Genomic DNA, 10,384 nt, shown 5'->3' with positions numbered 1-10,384 from the left:
GCTTCCCTGACCATTACAAGTGCCAAGTAGAAGGCAGGATAGTAAACCACAACAATGCTACATCTCCAGGAAAATTGGAGAGGTCATCATCAAAAATCCTGAAAGATTAGCTGGGTGTGGTGTTGTGGGCATATGGTTCCAGCTATTCAGTAAACTGAGGTGGAAGAATAGCTTGAGCTCCGGAGTTGGAGACTGCAGTATGCTCTAATCATCCCCATGTTGTCCAAACTGCACTCCAGTTTGGACAACAAAGGGAGACCCTGTCTCAAAAAAAAAAAAAAAAAAAAAAAAAGCTGAAAGTTTGAGGATAGAGGCTGCTATTATATCTGTTTAGCCTGCACAGAAATTTGCTAAATCTTGGAGAATGACTATTAGCTAATCAAGTGATGATTTCAATTGCAACTATTGTCTATGATATATAAAAGTATCAGCAAATGTCTAAGGACTGCTATAAAGAACATACTGAACACAATGCAATGGAGAAAGAAATTAGGCATAAAAAATACAAAAACCTCACAATGTAAAGCTATTTTGTAATGAATGATAATATGTGACAAACATTTGCAGAATGCAGCTAACAAAAGATTTATAGTTTTAAATACTATTAGACAAAGAAGATTGAAGATGAGTCATGATCTAAGCTTTCATCTCAAAAAGCTAGAAAAAGAACAGTAAAAGAAACCAGACGCCTCGCAAAAACACGTATGTGTATAAATTTCAAGAACAGGCAAAAGTCATCTACAGCTGGGGTCCACAACCCCAGACCATGGATTGGTACCATGGCCACGGATTAGTACATTAGGAACTGGGCCATATAGCAGGAGGTAAGCCGCTGGCGAGTGAGCATTACCACCTGATCTGGTTAGGCTTTGTGTCCCCACCCAAATCTCATCTTGAATTATAATCCCCATAATCCCCACGTGTCAAGGAAGAGAACAGGTGGAGGTGATTGAATCATGGAGGAAGCCACCAGCCATGTGGAGCTGAGTCAATTAAACCTCTTTCCTTTATAAATTTCCCAGTCTCGGGCAGTTCTTTATAGCAGTGTGAGAACAGATTAATACACCACCTGAGCTCCGCCTCCTGTCACATCAGTGGGGGCATTAGATTCCCAGGAGCGCGAAGCCTGTCGTGAACTATGCATGCGAGGGATCTAGGTTGCTCACTCCTTATGATAATCCAATGAAGTGGAAGAGTTTCATCTGGAAACCACCCCTATGACCCATCCATGAAAAAATTGTCTTCCAGGAAACCAGTCCCTGGTGCCAAAAAGGTTGGGGACCACTGATGTACAGCAATAAAGGTCAGGTTGATTCTTTAGGACAGGGTTGACAGGAGGATCATAAGGGTGTTGGGAGCTTATGTTTTACTCTCCTATTTTTAGATTGGGGCAATGGTTGCCTAGTGTGCTCACTTTGAAAATTCAAGCTTTATCCTTGTGTACAGACAAATAACAATGTTCTATATAGGCCGGGTGCTGTGGATTACATCTGTAATCCTAGCACTTTGGGAGGCTGAGGTGGGTGTATCACTTGAGGTCAGGAGTTCACCAGCCTGGCCAACATGGTGAAACTCTGCGCAGTGGCTCACGCCTGTAATCCCAGCATTTTGGGAGGCCGAGGTGGGCAGATCACGAGGTCAAGAGATTGAGACCATCCTGGCTAACATGGTGAAACCCCGTCTCTACTAAAAATACAAAAAAAAAAAAAAAAAAAAAAAAAATTACCTGGGCGTGGTGGTGGGCGCCTGTAGTCGAAACTACTCGGGAGGCTGAGGCGGGAAAATGGCGTGAACCCAGGAGGCGGAGCTTGCAGTGAGCCAATATCGCGCCACTGCACTCCAGCCTGGGTGACAGAGCAAGACTCCCTCTCATAAATAAATAAATAAATAAATAAATAAATAAAATAAAAATTAGCTGAGTGTGGTGGCGGGCATCTATAATCCCAGCAACTCAAGAGGCTGAAGCAGGGGAATTGAACCTGGCTGAGATGGCGCCACTGCACTCCAGCCTGGGTGACAGAGTGACAGTCCATCTCAAAAAAAAAAAAAAAAAGTTCTGTATAGCTCAGGTATGACTATCATTTACATGGTCATAGAATTATAGCACTGAATTTTTATGTAACAAAATATTATGTATATTAACTGGAGGAGGAGGAAATGGGAAGTATGCAGGGGTGGCAACAGAAGGGAGGGATCTGGAGAAGAACAGTGGGAATGAGTAAATAGATGCCTAGCCTGGAAACAAGCAGCAATCTAAGCATCTCACAGTTAGGGAGATAGGTCTTAAATAGCTGAAAGGGTTGAAGTCGGTTGCTTTTAAGAAATGGGAAATGCGATGTCATGTTAATGACAGGTTAATGTTTCTTTTTCTTAATACAACTTGTAGAACAATTTGATTCTTCAAACTACATGCAGGTTTATCTTGATGAAAAGAAAAATTAGCCTTTAAAAAGTTAATTATGGGCCAGGCACAGTGGCTCACACATCTGTAATCCTAGTACTTTGGGAGGCCGAGGCAGTGGATCACTTGAGGCCAGGAGTTCAAGACCAGCTTGGCCAGCATGGTGAAACCACTGCCTCTATTAAAAATACAAAAATTAGCCAGGCATGGTGGTGCATGCCTGTAATCCCAGTTACTTAAGAGGCTGAGGCATGAGAATCGCTTGAATCTGGGAGGTGGAGGTTGCAGTGAGTCAAGATCGTGCTACTGCACTCCAGCCTAGGTGACAGAGTCTCAAAAAAAAAAAAAAGTTTATTATGTATTTCGAGAGTGTTCAGAAAGTTGGGAAACATGGGATGAACTTTTTTCTTTACATCTTCCATATTGTATATTCTTTTACTTAGTAGCAAAAGATCGAATGCTTTTTTAACCTCATTTATTTGTGGGCAGAACACTGAAAATCTACTCTCTTAGCAACCAGGGTGAACTTTTTTTTTTTTTTTAAGACGGAGTCTCGCTGTGTTGCCCGGGCTGGAATGCAATGGCGCCATCTCGGCTCACTGCAACCTCTGCCTCCCGGGTTCAAGCAATTCTTCTGCCTCAGCCTCCTGAATAGATGGGATTACAGGCACCTGCCACCACACCTGGCTAATTTTTGTATTTTTAGTAGGGACGGGGTTTCACCATGTTAGACAGGCTGGTCTCAAACTCCTGACCTCAGGCGATCCGCCTGCCTTGGCCTCCAAAAGTGTTGGGATTACAGGCGTAAACCACCGTGCTCGGCCAACTTATTTTTAAACAGGATATTGTATTTGCAAATTTCATGCCCAGTATGTTTTCATTAGGTTTTTAGACATCTTTTTAGGTACAGTACTTCTAAATTTAATGAGCCCAACTATCAATGTGGAAAAAACCCACACACATACTCTATAGAGCATTTCTTTACTTGCATCAATAAATGCTTATAGAGCACTTCATCAATAAATACTGTAAATGCCACATGTGTCTAGTGGCCACTGTATTAGACAATACAACTATGAGGGTCTGCAAGTCTGGAAACAGGAGATAGTAAATTGTACTTTTTTTTTCAGATTAACAATTGGACTCACTGCTTTAATTTTGAGCAGCTTCATCTGAAAATGTATTGAGCATTTTACCTGAAAATATAACTACATTCTGACTAAACTTTTTTTTTTTTTAATCTGAAGCGGAGAAATGCAGTCCATAGTGTTTCTCTATCTTGATTGTAGGAAGCTTAGGGCTAAATTAGTTCAGTCACAGTAACTATAATTACTTAGAACCGTGATTTTCAAAACGTTCTCCAAAGAGCCCTGGGGCCTCACAGAAGTGTCTTGGTGATGAGCAAGCAAAGGGGTCTCTGCCCCTTCCCAACCTTAAGACAGCAATATTTTTCATTTGTTCATTTGTTTTAAATTTGTTTAGAGATGGGATCTTGCTCTGTTGCCCATACTGGAGTGCAGTGGCGTGATCATAGCTCACTGCAGCCTAGAACTCCTGGGCTCAAGGGATCCTCCCGCCTTAGCCTTCCCAGTAGCTGGGACTACACGTACGTGCCACTGTGCTCAGCATTTTTTGTTGTTGTTGTTTTTTAAGAGTCAGGGTCTTCCTCTGTCACCCAGGCTGGAGTGCAGTGACATGATCATGGCTCATTGCAGCCTCAAATTCCTGGCATCAAGTCACCCTCCTGCCTCAGTCTCCCAAGGAGCTGAAATCACAGGCCTAGATCATTGCGCCTGGCTTGTGCAGCACTCTCAATTGTTTTATTTTTATTCATTTACTTATTCTCGCCCATGGACTCAGGTCACACTAATTGTTTTATATATGGGTTCCTTAGAAGACTTCATTGCGTAAAAAGGCCTCCAATGCTAAGAAATACTAGGTAACTTCTGCTTGGTTTGATTATTTACACTTCCTTCCTCCTCCCTCACGGTTCACATTCTCTATTTTCACATCAACAACATACACATAATAGGCAGCGCCTCAAGCACTTTTCTGGAAGCAGTCCATGTCAATCCTAGGAGTCACCACCTCTAGGGCACTGAGCGGATTCCCAGGTGTGTGTTCTGCTTGGCTCCAAGTAAACATATACCAGCTGCTAACCACAAGTCAGTCATGGGAATTTCAGGCTCATTTCAGAGTCCCTTTAGATCTTTCTGAGCCTTCAAAATATTTTCTGGGGTTGCCCAGGGAGTTGTTTTGCTTACCAAATTGAGGATATTTCAAATTTATTAATGGCTCCTCATCTATTACAGAATTTCTGTCAAATGAAGTTTTTGTTTTATTTTACATTTTATCTCCTGAAATCAACAAAACTTAAGATTCTGAGCTTCCCAGCATATTTCAAAACCAGACTTTTCCCCTGGCCCTTCATCTGACCAGCTGATTTATTCGGTTCTCTACTATTTTCTGTGGACTTGGTTTGAGTACGTTTTTGAAATTTTAGAAGATGGAAGGCAATGTTACCTTGGATTCTTTGCTCTTTTGGAAAGTTTATTTTCTTCCTTTTTAGACAGTTTTCCTTTTTAGACAGTCTTGCTTTGTTATTGCAACAGCTTAACTACATTGAAGATATCTCGTTCTTTGTAACATTTTAAAAGATAAACAAAGATAACTAGATGCACATTGAACATTCAAAAGAAAAAAAATTTTTTAAAAAAGAAAAATGAGGCCAGCATGGTGGTTCTTGCCTATAGTCCCAGCATTTTGGGAGGCAGAGGTGGGAGGATCACTTGATCCTGGAGTTCAAGGACAGCCTGGGCAACATGGTGAAGCCCTGTCTCAACAAAAAATACAAAAATTAGCTGGGTGTGGCGGTGTGTGCCTGCGGTCCCAGCTACTCCAGAGGCTGAGGTGGGAGGATAGCTTCAGTCTAGGAGGTAGAGGCTGCAATGAGCCATAATTGCATCATTGCATTCCAGACTGCAGACTGGGTGACAGAGTGTGACTCTGTCTCAAAAAAAAAAAAAAAAGAAAAGAAAAGAAAACCAGAAAAAAAAATTAGGTCCCCATGTTTCACCGTAGAGATTCAACAGGTGAGAGAGTATATTTTCTCCATTTCATCTACTGAACTGGTAAATTTCAGCAGTTGTAGCAGCAAGAATTTCAACGTGCTTTTCTTTATATCACTTCATTGTTCATCACAATACATCTGAACCATCTAGCTAGATGTCACTGTTACTGCACTTCAGAAGAAACTGAAAGTCAAAGATAAACTAAGACCAACTCAAACGGTGTAGCCAATATACCTCAGAGCTAAGCATCGAATCTTAGTCTTCAGCTTAGATTCAGAGGGACATCATCTTAGTAGAATCAGGCTTAGCTGCCATGCCCTGGAGTTGTGAACATCTGGGACTCGGGTCCCTGTGAGCTGTGGATGCTGGAGGGTAAGTGAGGACGATCTGCAGGCCCACCAGTACAGCTTCTGTAGGACATGTCAGTTCATCGTTTGCTTGGCTCTTGCCACTGCTAGCTGGATTGTTTCAGGCACCAGGATAAAGTTAACAAAGTTGGAGATCAACCTTTTAGCAGAGGCAGCAAAAAGGCAGAAACTTCATAGACACATAAGCCCTAATCAACTTGATACACTGTGGACAGGAACAAAGTCTCTGAGCCTGGAGGAATTGGGATGTAACAAGGATCCAGAACACAGACTGGACCAGAATAGTCAACTAATGTCAGGAGAGAATAAGCTTAAATCTAAGTCCCTGGCAAGCTTCTTGGCCTACCTGTTGTTATTCCTTTGACTCATAGCTATCTTTTGTTCCCTGTAGAGTTTTACCACACCTGGACTCTCCATAGCAAGCTCATGTTCCCTAGTAATCCCCAAACTCTGATTGCTTATCCAGATTCCAAGCCTTTGCTCATTTCTTCCCATTCCCTCCACTTATGCCTACCCATCTGTCAGATGATGTGAAAATGGAGCCCTTCATTTCTTCATACTTTTGGAAGAGGCTGCCCAGGGTAAAATCTTCGTAATAGATACAAATTGATACACATTCCAAGTCCTAGAAAATCCAGGTCATGCTAAAAGATTGTGAAACCCTTTCTGCCCATAACTAATTTCAATTTATAAGGGAGTGGAGTTGAAGAGGGGAGGGAGGAAGAATTCCTTTGGAGATATCAGTGTGCTCCGCCTATATCCCCTTTAAGTATCAATCAGGGAGCTTGACTTGTGTCCCCCTAGCTTAGGAGGTGGGACATAAGAATTGTATGAGAAGTTGTGGCTGGATTGGCCTTAGAGAACACAGCAGGAAGAGAGAAGGCAGCACTTTCACCCTCTCTGTAGGGGGTTGAGGGTGGACAAAGATGCATGCTTCCCATGGACCAGGTCTGCAGATATGACTGGAGTCATCTTTGCAGAAGATTCCATTCAAGATGGCAGCCTGGAGAGGTAAAGTGACCCAGAAGAGGGACAGATGAAAGACTTCCAGAAGCTCAGGGTCTGAAATGCTTCTTGGAGGCAGTCTGCTAAAGGAGGCATCGGGCATACTACAGACATTGCAATTGAATTGCCCCAAAAGGGAAAGTTCAGAAAGAGAATATGTTTTCATCACAGCAAGCTCGGAGTCAGCCACGTAGGGTTGGGTTCTCTTCCCTAATCTAGAGTTTCTCAAACTATATACTGTGAGATCAAATTAGTGGATTTTGGTCATCTTTTAAAAAATAATAATAAACTAGAATGCATTGGAAAATATATTGGTTGGATAAATATTGTTTCCTGAAACTTTTGCTTCAGTTTTATAAATAGGTGTTGGTGTAAATTTTATTTTTTACTGTGAATGTGGTCCAAAAAAGTGGAAAGTTCCTGTTTTAATTTGTTCTCCCTGTGCTTGGTTTTGGAGGGATTAGACAGCTGCAATACGGGAGATCAAGATCAAGGCCTCTGGAGCCAGGCAAGTTATTTCACCTCTTTGTGGTTTAGTGTCTTATCCATAAAACCCGGATAACAATAGTGCCTACCTCATAGGGTTGTTAGGATGATTAAAAGGATGAAACTCTCTGATCCATGCAAAGTGCTTCTAATGGTACCTAAAAAACAGTATGTGCTTCACAAATGCTAATTGTTTTTGTGGTGCTGGAGATTTTTTTTTATCATGGCCAAAGATAACAATGTGATTTTAAAGACACAGTAAATTCTTTCCTAAATTATGTGCACAGTCCAGTTTTGTTCAGGTCAAGACAATCATTTCTGTGAGCAAATACATACTCCTTAAATATTTATGGAGTAGCTATTGTATGCTGGCATTCTGCTATGTGCTAGGGGTACAGAGTGGAATAAAATAATATCCCTGACCTTGAAGAACATACAGTCTCCAAAAGAAATTCCAATTTATTTGACTTTATCTCCATCACCCCCATGTGGTGCCTGGCATATTGTAGGTCCCTAGGGAATAGATTTGTTTGTTTAAGAGACAAGGTCTTGCTCTGTCACCCAGGCTGGAGTGCAGTGGCAGGATTGTAGCTCACTACAGCCTCCAACTCCTGAACTCAAGCGATCCTCCCACCTCAGCTTCCCAAGTAGCTGGGACCACAGGTGTGCACCACCATGCTTAGCTAGTTTTTAATTTTTTTGTAAAGATGGGATCTCCCTATGTTACTCAGCTGGTTTCGAACGCCTGGACTCAAGCGATCCTCCCAGCTCAGTCTCCCAAAGTGCTGGGATTACAGGTGTGAGCCACCACACCTGGCCTCTAGAAAATATATATTGAGTGCATTTTGTTGGAAGGAATCATTAGCTCTCTTTACCTCAGCCAGATGCAGTAAATAAGGGAGCCTCTTATCATGTCATCTTTTCGTTTCTTTTTTTTTTGAGATGGAGTTTATCTCTTGTTGCCCAAGCTGGAGTGCAATGGTGCGATCTCAGCTCACCACAACCTCCGTCTCCCTGGTTCAAGCAATTCTCCTGCCTCAGCCTCCCGAGTAGCTGGGATTATAGGCACGCACCACCACGCCCGCCTAATTTTTTGTATTTTTAGTAGAGACGGGGTTTCTCCATGTTGGTCAGGCTGGTCTCGAACTCCCGACCTCAGGTGATCTGCCCACCTTGGCCTTCCAAAGCATGTCATCTTTTCTAGTACATTTGAGATGTGGAGGAAAGAACAGCAGCATCGGAGACTTTTTCTGTAAATGCCAAAGGTTTCCAAAAGTCTACATTTGAAGAAAGATGAATTTGCTCTTGTAGACATCCTCTGGTGTCTCCTTTATACTGTTTATTGAAAAAAGTTTCTAGGGAAGGAAAAAGAAAGGAAACAGATGGCTCCAAATGACAGAGCAGAATCTTACGATTTCTTCTCTCTTTGCTGCTTGGAGCAGCTGAGAAGCCAGCAGGAAAGAAAAGCAGGGATGTTGTGTGTCCTCCTGAATCATTCATCATCTCCTTCCTCCACTCCAGCATTCCCAGTCCCTCAGCTATGTAAACAGAGCTCTGACGTCACAGCCCAGGGAGGTCAGGCAGGGTGAGTAGGGCCAACACTTCCTCCCACACCCTGCTGTTCAAAGCATTGCAGACTTCCAAGCAGGTTGCATGGGAAATTAACCAATTGACAGGGTGGTTTTGTTTTTGTTTTTGTTTTTGTTTTTTTTAGCACAGAGGGAGTAAGAACCAGAAAAGAAATGGAAAAAAAAAAAAGGCTGATTTGTGATTTGGGACAATAAAGCCATCCCTAACCTTGCTTTGGAAAGAGTATAGAGCTGCAGGCTGTAGAGTGACAACACTAGTGCGGCCCAGGGTGAGAATGTGGGTGGGTCTCCTAAAAGGGCCAAGAACTACCATTAGAAAGGGCAACAGTAAAAATTGACATTTAATTGTCGTGTGCGTTTACACGTTTATAACGCACAAAGCATACCCATATATATTATGTCAAATGAGTTGGCCAGTGTCACGTGGAGCTGAAATGGGAATGAAGATATCCTGGACTTGAAGACCAGCTTGCTTTTAATTAAGCTTTTCATGTCTGAAATTCTTCCCCTTCCATATCAAGCCATCTTCCTCAGTGCTTACATGATTTGTAGATCTTAAAGAGCTGTTCTCCTCCCCTCAAAGCTACCACAGCCCAGGGAGGTCAGGCAGGGTGAGTTTGGTATCTAAATTTGATCCACTTGTGGATGGAGGTAGATGCAGTAGCTGATGCATTTTGCAAGCTGATCAGTGCTGTGAGTATATCGAATATCAGGGTGAGCTCTGTGGGTGTGCCCTGTGGCCAATCAACAACACAGGGCCTCATGCTTATTTTTAGTTTTTGAGACAGGGTCTCACTTTGTCACCTAGGCTGGAGTGCAGTGGCACAATCTCGACTCACTGCAGCCTTGACCTCCTGGGCTCAAAGGATCCTCCCACCTCAGCCTCACAAATAGCTGAGGCTACAGGTGCCCACCATCCCATCCAGTTAATTTTTGTAGTTTTTGTAGAGATGGGATTTCACCATATTGCCCAGGCTGGTCTTGAACTCCTGAGCTCAAGGGATCCGCCCACCTCAGCCTCCCAGAATGTTGGGACTACAGGTGTGCACCACCATGCCTGACCAGGGCCTGGTGCTTATATGGGTCCCATGTGCTGCTGCTGCCATCTTGAAATTTGTAATATTTTTACACTGGACCCCACAAATTATGTTGCCACTACCAATTGACTTCATTCGTTTTCTGAGAAGCCAAATCCAGATGGTTGGTCTGAGAATATTGTTTGATTTCTCCCAACTTCTGCAGTATAAGTGGCGCATGCCTACCTAGGACAGATAACAGGTGAACAAGGAAATAATTACATTGGTGTAGCAACTTATAGTTTATGACAGACTTTCATGTGCATAATCTTTAACCCTCACGAACAAATGTCAGGAGACAAGTCTATTTAAGGTAATCAGAAACCCATCTATAGGAGATTAAATTGATTCGATAGGCAAACATCTCTTTAAAAGTGAAAATCAGCAG

Source organism: Gorilla gorilla, chromosome 13 (assembly GCF_029281585.2).
Source record: "Gorilla gorilla gorilla isolate KB3781 chromosome 13, NHGRI_mGorGor1-v2.1_pri, whole genome shotgun sequence".
NCBI classification, from domain to species: Eukaryota; Metazoa; Chordata; class Mammalia; order Primates; family Hominidae; genus Gorilla; species Gorilla gorilla.
This window is presented reverse-complemented; position numbering follows the sequence as displayed.